Source organism: Lacerta agilis, chromosome 12 (assembly GCF_009819535.1).
Source record: "Lacerta agilis isolate rLacAgi1 chromosome 12, rLacAgi1.pri, whole genome shotgun sequence".
Taxonomy (NCBI): domain Eukaryota; kingdom Metazoa; phylum Chordata; class Lepidosauria; order Squamata; family Lacertidae; genus Lacerta; species Lacerta agilis.
In genome coordinates, this window is record NC_046323.1 from 7,270,880 (window position 1) to 7,285,773 (window position 14,894).

The window sequence follows — 14,894 nt, forward strand, 5'->3', positions numbered from 1 at the left end:
CAAGATCAATCCAGTGTACCTTTGATTAAACTTTCTCTCCCCCCACCCCATGGTACAGCCTTGGTGAAGTGGATAGGGCTGGTGGGCTGGATTCTTATCTCCCCCACTTCCTGTGGTCCCATGAACATTATTGGTTGTGCCAACTCTGTATGCTAAAGGAACCAGATCTCCTGCTGCCACCTTTTAGAAAACTTTTAAAAATAGGACAGCTGGGAATAGTGCCATTGATGACCTTGAATATATTGTTGTGCACCACAACATAATATAATATAATATAATATAATATAATATAATATAATATAATATGATATGATCTGATCTATATATATATAAATGTTCCCATTGTGTGCGCGGCAGACACCAATGTTTTCCGTAACCGCTGGACCAAAGCGCATCAAATTAGTACAAAGCGTAACATGACCATCAAGGAAGGATCTGGCATCATAAAATTTATAAAAAACCCCACACCTGTCATGCCTAAAATATAGAATAAAGGCAAAAAATAAATAAATTGGCGCACGCATTAGACATCACCAGAAAAACAGCGCCCTCTAGCGGTGGCTATACTGGTACTGCAGGTACAAAAGCTAGACCTTGGCTCCACAATTTGATGTCATACCTGGTCCTGCAGCTAATACAGCTTCCCCCTGGCAGAGCTCCGTCGGCCATTTGCGATATCACAAACTGGTAATTGAAAAGGGGGGGGCGAAAATAGGGTAATTGAAAATGGGGGGGGTGCCAAAAAGAGGGTAATTAAAAAGGGGGGGGAAAAGAGGTAATTGAAAATGGGGGCCAAAAAGAGGGTAATTGAAAATGGGGGGGCGGAAATAGGGTAATTGAAAACGAGGGGTGCCGCAAAGAGGGTAATTGAAAAGGGGGGGCAAAAATAGGGTAATTGAAAATGGGGGGGCCAAAAGAGGGTAATTGAAAACGAGGGGGGCGAAAATAGGGTAATTGAAAACGGGGAGGTGCTGCAAACTAAGTCAATAAAATCATTTTTAAAAACCATTTAAAAAACCCACAGCAACGCGTGGCCGGGTCAGCTAGTATAATATAATATAATACCATCCAACCTCAGTCATTGAATGTAATCCATTCCGGAAGTCCGTTCGGCTTCCAAAACGTTTGATGACCAAGGCACAGCTTCCAATTTGTTGCAAAAGCTTCTTGCACTCAAGCGGAAACTGTGTCCAACATTTGGGTTTCAAAAAACGTTAGAAAACCAGAACACTTATTTCCACCAGGTTTTCGGCGTTCGGGAGCCGAAATGTACAATAATGGAGGCGTTTGGGAACCGAGGTTTGACTGTAATATATTATGAGGTTATCATTTTTTAAAAAAGTAATTGTACTTTTATAAAGCCTACTTGCATGAATTGCCTATTTGCATTAATGATATGGTATTGTACAGAATTATTGGTTAATAATAATAATAATATATATCATAATTTATAGGATATTGTTATTATGTTGCTGTTGATGAAAACAACAACAACACAGCAATAGCCCAGATGAGCCATTAGCTATTGGATGATCAAGAAAATATGTCACCTCTTAGAAACAACTAAGTGACATGCATCTTGATTTTGTAGAAATACAGCTCTTGGTGAGTTGTCATTTATTTTTTACTTTGTGTAGCTCAGGTTTCCCATTCATATCTCCCACGTTGTGTGTCTTATGTACAGCACATTGCAGTAGTCCACAAGCAGGAGATAATGAGCATGCACCATTCTGGCGAGATAGTCTGCAGGTAGGTAGGGTCTTAGCCTGCATACCAGATAGAGCTGGACACAGAAGTGACTTGTGCCTCCGTGGACAGTTGTGAGTCCAAAATGACCCCCAGGTTGTGCACCTGGTCCTTCAGGGGCACAGTTACCCCATTCAGGACCAGGGAGACTCCCACACCTGCCCATCCTGCCCCCCCCCAAAAAACAGGGAAATCAACCTCAATCCATTAATTATAATGAAACCAGGGGGGGGGGGATTTTCTCCTGGACTTTGTGATGGGGTATATGACTCTTCATATCCAAGTTAAAAGGTGAAAAATCCCACCGACCATGCCCAAGCCCCGAGGCTGGGCACAGGTGGGGCAGTGATTTTTGTTTACACCACTTTGAAACTTCCATAATTAAATGTTATTTAAACACCTTGGGGGGAAAGCAATCAATCAGTGCTTTTGCTCTTTGGGCTTTTCAAGCATGCTGAAATAAGATTGTTTCAAAGCAATGAAATGCAAATAATTTCTGTTTCTGCATGGTTAATTGCAAAACTCTCGTTGACATAAGCGACAATAGTAGAAGCCCAGGTTTGAGCTCATTCTGAGCATATAATGGCTGACGTCTGCCTACAGATTGCCAACACGTTGACTGCAATGGCAGGATTACATTTCAAAATGCATTCGCTATGAATAATGCAATATGAACATCAAAGCCTGTTTTTCTTACATTACAGCTTCTCTTCCTAAATTAGAGCTCCTTTGGAGTTAGCCATGACATGGCTATGACTGATGCCTCAATAATGTATTATTTAGATTTCTTTTATTCTGGAGTTCTCCTAGGTAAGGGGGCATAATGTCCCAGGCATTCAGTGTTTCATATTTAACCCCTTGTAGAGTTATCGTTTGCACTCAACCTCAGGTGAAGTGGTAGAGTTTGGTATAGTTTGGTACTATAGTTAAGAGCATTTGAGTTGGACCTGAGAGACCAGAGTTCAGATCACCACTCAGCCATGAGGCCTAGCCTACCTCAAATGGTTGTTGTGAGAAGAAGAAGAAGAAGAAGAAGAAGAAGAAGAAGAAGAAGAAGAGTTTGGATTTGATATCCCGCTTTATCACTACCCAAAGGAGTCTCAAAGCAGCTAACAATCTCCTTTCCCTTCCTCCCCAACAACAAACACTCTGTGAGGTGAGTGAGGCTGAGAGACTTCAGAGAAGTGTGACTAGCCCAAGGTCACCCAGCAGCTGCATGTGGAGGAGTGGAGACGCGAACCCGGTTGTGGGGATAGCCAGCAGATGGGACGACCAGTAATCCCGGAGTTCCTGCTCCCACTGTGTTGTGAAAGGGTCCGCTGGCTATGATCTGAAGGTAGTTGTCATGAGTTCTGAAGGTTACTGAAGGTTACTGAAGGTTTTCTGCAGGTATCTGAAGGTTCTGGAGATTCCGGAGGTTTCCGGATAGAAAGATAGGCTAAGCTAGGTAGCGGCCAAAACTTAGAAGGCCAAATAAAAGCTTTTGAAATAAAAGAAATAAAAACTAAGAGACTGCAGTCAATGGTGAAGAAGCTCTCAACTGCTCTGCGCGGCTGGTTTTGCTTTCGGTTTCTCTCTGGCTTGTCTCGCGCGTTCTCTACACACGCTACAGAGAGCGGAGGCTATTTATTAAGAAATCAAACATCGTCACAACATTTACAAGAACCAATCACAACCTTGTCTCTAAGCTAGTTTCTGGGCGGGAAACTATCAACTGACCGTTACATTGGCTAAATTGGCGCGCTTTGCCCAAACGCGGAGGGATCCATGCAGCAAACTCTCTGCTGGATCCTTTGCCCTTCCTTCCTAGCGCGGAAGGTTACCTTAAAATAAACATAAACAAACAGGTGCAGGAGCACCTTAAAAACGTATTCCCACACCCAGTCCCCCAGATTACGAGTCTACCGCTCTTAACCACTACACCACACTGGCTCCCCACACCACACTGAGTAGGGGGAGCACCAAGTAGGGCACCTTGAGCTCCTTGGAGATAAGGAGGGATATAAATTTCTCAAATAAATAAATAGTATCGAGTGGCAAGCTTTGCAGAAAGTGTCCCGGTTGTATTTTAACAGCCAAAGGAGGATTGTAGACCTGGAGTTATTCTTGTGTCAATCACCCCTCAGGCTATAATTTCACATAGAGAAGAGGATAGGGCAGAGGAGGTAAGGTTGACCTTATTCAGATGTTGTGTTTCCCTGCAAATGATACTGCCACGAGGTAACATGGAAACCTAGTTTCACAGAATTAGAATGCTTCCACCCAGTAATCCCTGTGTGATCTGCCAAGATGAATGCGATAAGATCACTATTTGAAAAGAGGACTTTTCTGGCTTTACAAGGCAATAATTCCCTGTATTTCTTTCCTTCCTTCTTTCCTTCCTTTTCTAAAACCAACGTTGCTATACCTGAACCTCTCCCCACCTTTCCTCATCATGTAAAAAGAGTTTGTACTCATATGCATAGATACCTGACAACGTCAGCGCACTAGTTCAGAGGAATTTGAAATTCAACAAATCCATTAATCTTTTCCTGTTCCCCTTCCATTCCCTGCCCCCCTGATCTGATTTGCAGCAGCTTGGGGGAAAGGCAATCAAATGCAATTGCAGCTCTGTCTGTCCTGTCCACTGCGATGAAACACAATTGAGGCGTTCCAGGGATATTTGATTTCTTGTTTGCGAGTTCTGGAGATTCTGTCATGTCCTTTTCAGCCTGTCTGAAGTATTAGTGAGTGGGGAATCGCCCCTTAGCTGTCTGTTATTAGTCACATTCTGTTCACCACTATAAGTGCCTTAATTACTAGCTTTCTTGCATTTTAATTTTTTTAAAAATTGGCAAATAGCACTACTTCAGAAAGAAAGAAAGAAAGAAAGAAAGAAAGAAAGAAAAACTAGTAATACTGCCATGAGGAAGAGACACTGACAAATTAGGGGGCAAATTAAAGCAACATCGGAAAGACCCTTTGCTAAATGGGACTTCCTTGTGAGTAAATATTGTGGAGGAATACCAGCCATGGGGAAGGGCATTGCCGCACTATATGAAGTGCTGTGTGGAATTTTTAGTTTAATACCAATTTAAGTGAATTGTTGAAAAGCAATGTCAAGCAGAGCTAAAGGGCTTAGTGAGGGAGAAACCTAATATTGTTACCTCTTGAGAAGTTCTAAGCAAGGAGAAAAGTTATTGTGAAATTCCTAAACTCATTCCCAGGGCATTGCTACAGAAATGGAGTCTGACTTAATCTCATTCCCGGCCTCTAAATGGAGCACATTTCTGATTTTTTGCTGTTCATGAAGGGTCATGCAGGGTTTTTTTTTTTTTTTAAAGGGGGTGATAGGTAGTAGCTACAGCTTTATATTACCAGGGAGTTAAATCCTTCTGTTGGGAAAGGGGCAGAAGGAGTTAAGAGAAGGAGAAAGAATCTCTAGGGAAGGGGCGGGAAACCTTTTTGAGGTTGATGGTTTCATTCTGGGGGCTGCATGCCAGCAGTGGGGCGGAGTCAGAGGAATAAATGGGCAAAGCTACAGATGCGAAAATTTCAGCTGTGCAAAAGGTTTTGCACACTCAGTCTGTCGTGGTCTGGTCGGCTGTCAGGCAAGGCAGGCCAGGGGTTACAGGACCACGGATAGCTCCAAGTGATCAACTTGCTCCAGCAAAGATGAGAGCAGATTGAGCCTTTTAAAACAAGGGTCAGCAAACTTTTTCAACAGGGGGCCGGTCCACTGTCCCTCAGACCTGGGGGGGGGGGGCAACCGGACTCTCTCTCTCTCTCTCTCTCTCTCTCTCTCTCTCTCTCTCTCTGTATATGTGTGTGTGTGTGCGTGTGCGTGTGTGTGTATGTATAATGAATGAATTCCTAAGTCCCACAAATAACCCAGAGATTCATTTTAAATAAAAGGACACATTCTACTCATTTAAAAACACACTGATTCCCGGACCGTCCACGGGCCAGATTGAGAAGGCGATTGGGCCACATCAGGCCCCCGGGCCTTGGTTTGCCTACCCATGTTTTAAAACATCTGCCTCTCCCGGGCTCCACACCTTTGTCTATAACTTTAGGATTCTGGACTGAAGATGGGCCCTGCTCCATTGCATAGCCTTGTACACTCCCTGCACTTCTGAACCAGGGAAGTGGGGGGGGGGGGCTTTGGTTTCTCCGTCTCAGGGGAAGGTGCCGGTAAGATTCTAGAGATTCTGCAGCCTCCAGCTCAAGAGTCTTGGTTGTTGCTGAACTCTGGGGTCAAGAGACATGATATATTTTAGCCAGGCAAAATGACTCAAGGTGAATGCAAAGCAAGGTTGATGTGGAGCCTTCATAGAGGTTCCCAATCCTTGCTCTGAGAAAAATCTCAGGGTGTCTGATCAACCTGCCAAAAATCCATTTTTGCTTGCTCAAGTGCAGAAATTAGGGTTGTCTTGCAGAATGTATATTTGGCAAGAGGTTTTGGATTCTTGGGCACAAGTTCTGGTGTAAAACGTTTGAGAAATCCAGTCTTTCTAGAAGGATTGCATAGGGACACTTGGATGACGGATGGTTTTCATTGTAGGAATGGTGAATATCTGACGAAAACTCATTTGTTGTTGGTGAGTGACCTATCTAATGTGGACAGAATATTGTTTGTGAGATTTGATGTTAGCAGTAACCAAAGATATTCTCAGTCCATGAGATGCGTTTTGTATACACCGTAACATTTTAATTGTTAACTGTCCTCCTCCATTGGGCTGTGTAAATTATTATTATTATTATTATTATTATTATTATTATTTTAAATTAATGGAGTATTAAATGGAAGACCAGATCCAACAGATCACAGTTTCTGTTTCTATGGAAATTTCTTTTGAATGTCATTTGCAAAAAGGCATCAGCATGGCAATGTAATGGAAATGAATATGCAAAAAAAAAAGTCTCATTAGTTTGTTATACTTAAAACAATAACACAGATGTCTTCCCTATCACATTTATTCAGTGTAATTACACTGAGTACTTGAGACCTTGAGCTTCTGTTAGGGTTTTATTCATAACAACAAAACAAGCTGATGGTTTCTGCCGTGGGATTCTGCACTGGAAAGTGGCAACCCAGGAAGAATCTCAATGATTTCTAGCTTTGCAAACACTTGTAACCCTAAAATGCATAGTAACTTTGGAGCAAGCCCTGTTGAATGCAGTGGGACTTAGAAGTTACAATCAAGTAGGAGCTGAACCAGAGGTGAAGGCAGATTTCTAAGAACAGAGATTGGCCATTGATGCACTGCCTCCACCCCTCTTTCAGAGTTGCGACACCAAACAACTGACTAGGGCCATCCCCATTTCAACTGCCCAACATGCTGGTGGACAGAAATGGCAGTGGTGAAACATCTGGGGCATAGAGAAGCCGAGTTGGCCTGTGTCGTGGCTGGATTGCAGCCTTAGCCTCCAGTTCAGCTATGTAAAGATTCTAAAAATATATATACATTGCAAAACATCATTGGACTCAGTAACTCTCTTCTCTTTTTCTTTCTCTCTTACCTTTCCATTATTTGACCATTGCCCAAGTTTTCTTTGTCTACTTAAATGCCAACCATTACCCATCTTGGATTAGTAATATTCGTCAGCTTCATGTGGAGAGGGCCCTGTAATTTTTGCATCGTTAAATGCTTATGGGTCAGGATACTGTCAGTGGCTCCTGGCTGGTTGCCCAGGAAAGTATAAAGACAAGGAAAAGTTTCTTAAAGTCCTTTTTTATTTCAAACTTTACAGAGAGATGCTATAGAATCCAGCCTCTTGGATAATGGTGTTGTCCTGAGTTAATCTCCACCCCCCATCTCTCCCACTTCCTCATTCGTCATCCTCATCACCTCCTCTATAGGTGCTGCTACGTGCCCTCTGTCTTTGAGCTCTTTGCTCTCCTACTTTTAAGGCTCGCCAGGTTCTGTGAGATGGAAAATCTGGAATGCTTTCGAATGACAATGTGTCAGCTGGGTGTTGCTGTGGCTCTCCCATGAATCCCCAGCTTTCCTCCTCATCTGCCTCTGAGCTGTGACATCCCTCAAACCCCTGTTGTAAATCTATATTGTCTTTCTCTTCCTCCTCCTTGGAAGGGTCAGGATGGGGAGGTGGTCTCCACCATTCCTCCTCTGCACAGTCCCTGACATTATGAGAGGATGATGTCATGTGTCAGAAAAAGTCATGCTCTGAACAGTATGCCTTAAATCTTAGGCCACTGTAGCAGCAGGAGATTGGGATCAGCCGGGAGTCTCCTGAAACAGCAGGATGGACTCCTTGAGACTGCAGGCAGTGGCAGGGGTGTAGCAAGGGGGGCGTAGGGGGCAGACCGCCCCAGGTTCCATAATGGAGGAGGTGACAAACCATCAAGGAACAATTAATGCCCTACTAGGACAGTTCATAAAATGCCTGCTCCAAAGGTCTTACCTTACTATACTAGGGATTATATAGCTATATATGAAATTTCATGCATATCGGTTAATATCTTGACCCTCCTCCACCAAAATAGCTGTTTACTTGGCTGTTTTCCTATGTCGTGAAGGCTGAAACTTCAGTTCAGTGGAGCACTTACTGTTCCCAACCCTAACCCTGTGGAAAGCCATCTATTTAGACTTTAATTTGATTTTGAGATTTTTTTTAGGAGGTAATTTATTTATTGTTTGATTTTATACCAATGTTATGTATCTGATGTTAGCCACCCTGAGCCCGACTTCGGCCAGGGAGGACGGGATATAAATAAAAGTTTATTATTATTATTATTATTACTTGTTATTCCTTTCTAAGAAAATATGAAACAACGTAAAAACATTTTTGCAGGGGGGGTATCAATTGGGGGGGGGTGACAAGAAATTTTTCGCACTGGGTACCACCTGACCTTCCTACGCCTCTGAGCAGTGGATCGATTTTTGAATGATACTCTTTTAAATAAAAAAATAAAAACCCTCCTGTTCATTCAGGAGCTTTAAATGCATTCTGAAATACCTAATGAAGTGACTGTACCATAGGACTTGGGGTTGTTTTGTGTTCTTCTAATGAATGAACACTTGATCTGTGTGTTCTGGTCAGGTAAAGCAAAGGTCCACTTTCCATATAACAGCACTGTATTGCAGATTTTACATTCTGAATAGATACCTGCTTTAAAGAAGCTTGCCTGCATTTCTCAAGTCAAATATTGAGAATTCACAAAACATCCTTTTTAAAAGTGTGGGTTGTATCCAGTGTAAGCACTCCCACATATATGTTTGCAGAAAGGTAATCTTCTAACTGTTCCTCCATGTTCCTCTTCTGGGGGTTGAAGAATCCTTAGGGGGAAAAAACCTGAATTATGGGGTGGGGCATTGGGAAAGGCAAGCCGGAAGGGAATGGGATCGAGGTACCTTAGGCACATGGAGAATTACAAGGCTGCATCAAAATACATTTATCTTTCACTTACTGGAGTGAAATATGATATTCTACAGCAGTCTGGATTCAAATTTCACCCTGGCTGCCTTCAAAATCCATTGCCAAACTGGCTTTGCAGTATGTTAACAAGAAGCAGTAAACTTTATGCTCATGTTCTACCTTCCTCTTGCCTGCAATAATTTCCTGACTTCTGATTTATTGGCAGTGGTTTCTTGGCAACCCATAATTGTGTGTGAATGTGCTTGACTATGGTTTGCTCAAGCCCTAGTTTGTCCACAAACTAGGAACACACAGTCGTCAATATGTGTGAATGTAGTGTATTTGTTCACGTAAATGGATAGATGTTGTTGTAGCAGGATCATCATATTGACAAAGAACCCTATCAACTTTCAGCATTTATTATGCTAAAGGAAATTGTGGAGTTTTGTAGTATTCCAGCAATTTCATTCTATTGTTTCATCTATTTCGAGAAAAATAAAAGTTGTTCGTGCTTGCTAACCCTGAAGCTTCAATGCTTCTTGTTTTGATTATTTAATCTATCCAGCCTGATGTAATTGGGCTTGTTGGCTTCATTTGAATCTGTTTGATATGTTTTGTAATGAAACTGCTCATGACGTGTTTTGTATTTATTTTGAGGCATGATCCACTGGAAAAACAAAAGAATTTAAGAAGTTTACCACAGCATTCCACTGTAGTTGGAAACCGAAAGTTACAGGGCTATCATGTAAGACAGATGAAATTCCCATTCCTGTTTGACAGTTTTACATTGAAGCATTTCGCTAGGTTTAAAATTGGAATGATTTTTCACTTCAGCACGGGGGGAAACAGACTTTGAGTTCTCGCTGACAATGTATGTGTTTCATTGGATTAAAACGTCAACTGCTGAAACATGTAGCTGAGCACCTAGCAAGTTTATTGTGTTGGATTTTTTAAAATGCCAAATTGTGAGATACACACACACACATAGATGGATGGAAGGGGCAACATTATATATTTCAAATCAGTAAAGGAAGATGTAGAAACAATACGTTCTGAAATTGCTGGTGTTTAGAGAGACTCCATGTAATGGCTCCTCCATACTAGTTCATGATTTCTATTCTGTTTGTGCCCGTTCCTTGATTGATCACTCTAACTGTGAGATGGGGAAAAATTGGCCTATTAAACTGACGCCTGACAAATAATCTCTGCTCATAATTGCTTGTGATTTGCAAAATGATCTGCTATTGTAATACAGAGATTGATTTTCACACTTAGAGATGGACAAGGAGCAATTTTCTGAAGAGCCTGTTGAAACAGCACCTGGTGGCTAACATCAGGTTATATTTTATTGTAGATAAGTGTGTCAAGCTTGGGTTGGTATACACTAGGGAAAACCCCACTTTCTCTTCACAAATAAATTTATAGAAACATAACCTGTACTCGAGTAGCTTTTAGCTGACAACCCATTGATCTTCATGGTACGTGAGAGCTCTTGTTTTTCCTGTGCTATTTAAACGATAAACTTGCCCTTTTCTACTGTTGGGATTTAGCTTCCAAATACATACCTGTAAACAGTGCTTTTAATACTGCCAAAGCTTTTGTTTTGGAGATGGCCACATTTTAAGTGTATCATAAACCAGGGTGCTGTTTCTAATGTTTCTGTTTGTCCATCCCTACCCAGGTGGCGCTGTGGGTTAAACCACAGAGTCTAGGGCTTGTTGATCAGAAGGTCGGCGGTTCGAATCCCTGCCATGGGGTGAGCTCCCGTTGCTCGGTCCCAGCTCTTGCCAACCTAGCAGTTCGAAAGCATGCCAAAGTGCAAGTAGATAAATAGGGACCGCTCCAGCGGAAGGTAAACGGCGTTTTCGTGCGCTGCTCTGGTTCGCCAGAAGCGGCTTTGTCATGCTGGCCACATGACCCAGAAGCTGTCTGCGGACAAACGCCAGCTCCCTAGGCCTATAGACTGAGATGAGCGCCGCAACCCCAGAGTCGGACACGACTGGACCTAATGGTCAGGGGTCCCTTTACCTTTACTTGTAGCATCCCATTTGACCAAACAGACTTACAGGTAGAGTTGCCCAACAGCTACGTCACAGCTGGGATAGCTCAGTCAGTAGAGCTTGAGGCTCTTAATCTCAGGGCTGTGGGTTCAAGTCCCATATTGGGCAAAAGATTCCTGCCTTGCAGTGGTCTGGACTAGATGACCCTTGTTGTCCCTTCCAGCTCTACAATTCTACGATTCTAATGCAATTGCTAAGAGATGTGAGCCAGGAAGCCCCAGGTTCATATATTTTCTCATCCTCACTGGCCATGTGGCCTTGAATTGTTTATCTTTGGCTTTTGGGTTGGCACTCACTACTAGGGTGAAGCCTGGCCTAAGATGGGCCAGCCCAGCAATTTATATTTATACAAATATGTAGTATAAAATTGAGTTGCTCCTGGAATGTATTTTTGGGCTAAAGAAGGGTCCCAAACCTGAAAAGGTTGAAGACTACTGCCTTAGAATGACCACATTGTGGCTCATCTACCTGATAAGAAAATTATTCAGGTTATGTATGCGATGTTCTTTAAACACTGCAGATATGCTCTATGAATGCAAAGCCATTACTATATTTTCTTGATACATTATTTCTGATGGGGAATTATTCTTTATGCTTTCTGACTTGATCCACCAGCTTTTACATTTTCCAAATGTTCCGATGTTCTCAGCCCTAAAATAACCCATATAAAATAAGTACTTTTTAAAGGGTTGTCTCCAACTATGTTCTACTTAGAATAGATCCATTAGAATTAATGTACCTGTGTTAGTCATGCCCATTAATATCAGTTGGTCTACTCTGAGTACAACTAGCATTGGATACAACCAATAATGCAAGCTTTCATGCTTAAGTTTAGATTAATGAAGAAATTAGACAGAATAAGTGAAAATAATATGGATTGGAGATAGTGATTTGCCCTTCACTAGCATATTAAGGCTGAATCACGTTACACTGACAGTGCAATCTTGTGCATGTTTACTTGGAAGTAAGGATTATTGTCTTTAATGGGGCTTACTCCCAGATAAGTCTGCTGGGAACTGCAGACTTGCTGTGCAAACCTATGCATGTAAGACCCATTGCAAAAGGAAGTCCAACTGAGTTCAGTTGTAGAACTTTCTTCCAAGGTGGAATCCAGACACATATAAAAAAAAAACGCTGTGAAAATGCTTTAAAAAAAAGTTTTGAAAAATATATTGAATTTGCCATTAGCTCACCATCGCCATCTAGTGTCACATTTGTATAATGCACTTTACAACACACTTAAAACGTTTTATTTGCAGCTGTATACCTGAGTCCTAAGTAAATGTGTCCAGGCCTGGAACCTTAGTTTTCCATTTTTGAAGGGTGTACTTATTCTCAGAAACATTTTGCTTTCCTGTTTTGTGGTTTTTGCGTGTGAGAGAGATAAGGGAAGAAAAATGACACCCCCCCCTCTAGGAAGGAAAGCATGTAAAAGTACATTTTGCACTTCCAAATTTTACTTGAATGAATGAATGAACATAAATACTTACACACCCTTCTTTGAAGTTATTTAGAAAACAGGTTTTCAGTAGGGAATATATAAAGAGCTGATTTATAGAAACCCTTCTTTTTTTTTTACAAAAATTTTATTGGTTTTCCACAAAAACAAAAACACAGAGACAATACAAAACACAAATATAACATACAACAATTACAAACAAACCTAAACATAAATAAATCTAAGCCGGAACACCAACATCCCTTTACTTGTTACAAAAAAAAAAAAAATTCTTGTTTCGAATCTTCTTGGGGTGACTTCCCCCGTTTTCTCTCCTTTGCTTTCAATGCTAATTTACTTTAATAACATCCATCTTTAAATTTAAAATCCATTATCATTATCCATTATCATTACCATAGCCAAATATACTTCTTTACATTTGATTAACCTTATAATACAACATATTACTTCTTAAATCAATTCTTAAATCTTATTTACCTGAACTTCTGCTGACAATCATTCAGATATCTCTTCTCTAGTTCGAAAATCCTAAAAACTTAACATCTTATAATACAACATAATACTTCTTAGATCAAATCTTAAATCTTATTTTACTTAAACTGCTGCTGATAATCAATCACATATCTCTTCACTAGTTCAAAATCATAAAATCTTAACACGCTATCCTCAGGGTACCATAGAGCCGTCCTAATTATAATTCTATCATTTTCACCCTATCCCTCTTCTAACCATTTTCCTTGGCCATCTCAGGCTCACCCACCAATCATCTCTCCACCTCCCTCCACCATCATTGTTCAGTGTCACCTCTTTTTCTTTAATGCCAAAAATCACAACACAGTCCATAGACTTCCTCGCAGGGAGCTTCGGGGAACGCCAACTCTCATCTTCCAGCAACACCATTTCAAAGTTCAAATCATCTTCAACTTGTATCTTCAAAAATCTTCTGACCTTCATCTCTGGACTCTCACCCCAGAGACAGGATAAAAATCTTCCAACCCTGGGTCTCTCACCCCCCCCCAGGGCTTTAGGGCACCAACCCTGTGTCTCTCACTCCAGCAGGGTTTTTCAGCTCCTTGGAGTTGCGTAGTCGCTGTCGCGGGCCCTTCGCCCTGTACAGCCCACCCCCGGACGTTTTACGGTCTATGAGTGCTGCACCAACGACAAACAGTTCCCAGCAGCAGCCCTTCAGACTACTAGCTGGATCCTGCTTACTTCATTCACCACAGACGAGGATATTGTGAACTAAAAAGATGTTTATTGCGTACAAAGCTTGTGGTTGCTGATAAAATAACGGTTGTTCAATAAGCTTATAACAGTTGTCCTATACCGGCCTAATACCTCTAAATGTTACCGGCCTAATACCTCTAAATGTTAACTAAATAGCAATAACAATGCGTTTCACAATCTCTTTATCCTCTCTGCTAACATCCACCTAAGACTCTAAACTCCCAGCTCTATCTCTTGACTCACACTGCTCAACTCCAACTCTAACTCCCCGCACTTAACTTCAACTCCACCTGCCCACACTTCAACTCTCACTACAACCCACTGGGAGGGGTGTTTTATACCCAGGCTAAGCCCGCCCCTGAGGGTTCTAACTGTCAGAACACTTAACCCCTACCTGGCATGAGGCTAGTTCTCCACATACCTCCCTCCTTTTTAGGTTTGTATCAGAGGAGTTACTAGCCAAAGTATCCCTCTGATACAAACAACATTTTTAAACATCACTATAGACATTACATAAACAAACATTTTATAACTCTTACCTATATTAACTAACTATGGCATAATATTACATCTCCAGTAAAAGTACATATAGTTGTGAACATTATATACAATAGTTCATGCAGCATTAGGTCTTTATTGCAAGAAAAACCGTAACTGTCCATTAACCTTTGTCTTTGGGTCTTCATTATAAGGCGTCTGCGATGATGTTTAGGATCCTTTCACGCTCCTTATCGTCCTTAACCGTCGCAAGAAGTATCTTTCTCGGGGCACCAGCCTTTTCTCTGCCAAACGTGATGGGATGTAAGCTGTCTTCCCTGGCCAGATGACACAGTCCCATTCCGATCTCTGCACTCGAGGCGTCTGTAACGATTGTGGATCCCAAGCTGGGTAGAGTCCTTGTTTCTCAGGGTCAAAAGCTCTCTTAGTTCAACCTCTCCCTCCTTCAGGATCTCTGTTAAATGTTTAAGCTCGCAGACTTGTACACACATCTCCAGGTCATCATAAGCTGCATAAACACTGGTTGCCTGGCTTTTAAATGCACT

General features: G+C 41.7%; 1 protein-coding gene across 2 annotated transcripts in view; it reads left to right on the forward strand.

Annotated features, from left to right (window-relative positions):
* The window catches only part of PDE1C (phosphodiesterase 1C), a 244,296-nt gene that overhangs the window by 133,572 nt on the left and 95,830 nt on the right, over positions 1 to 14,894 (forward strand). The gene's annotated exons all lie outside the window — the stretch shown is intronic.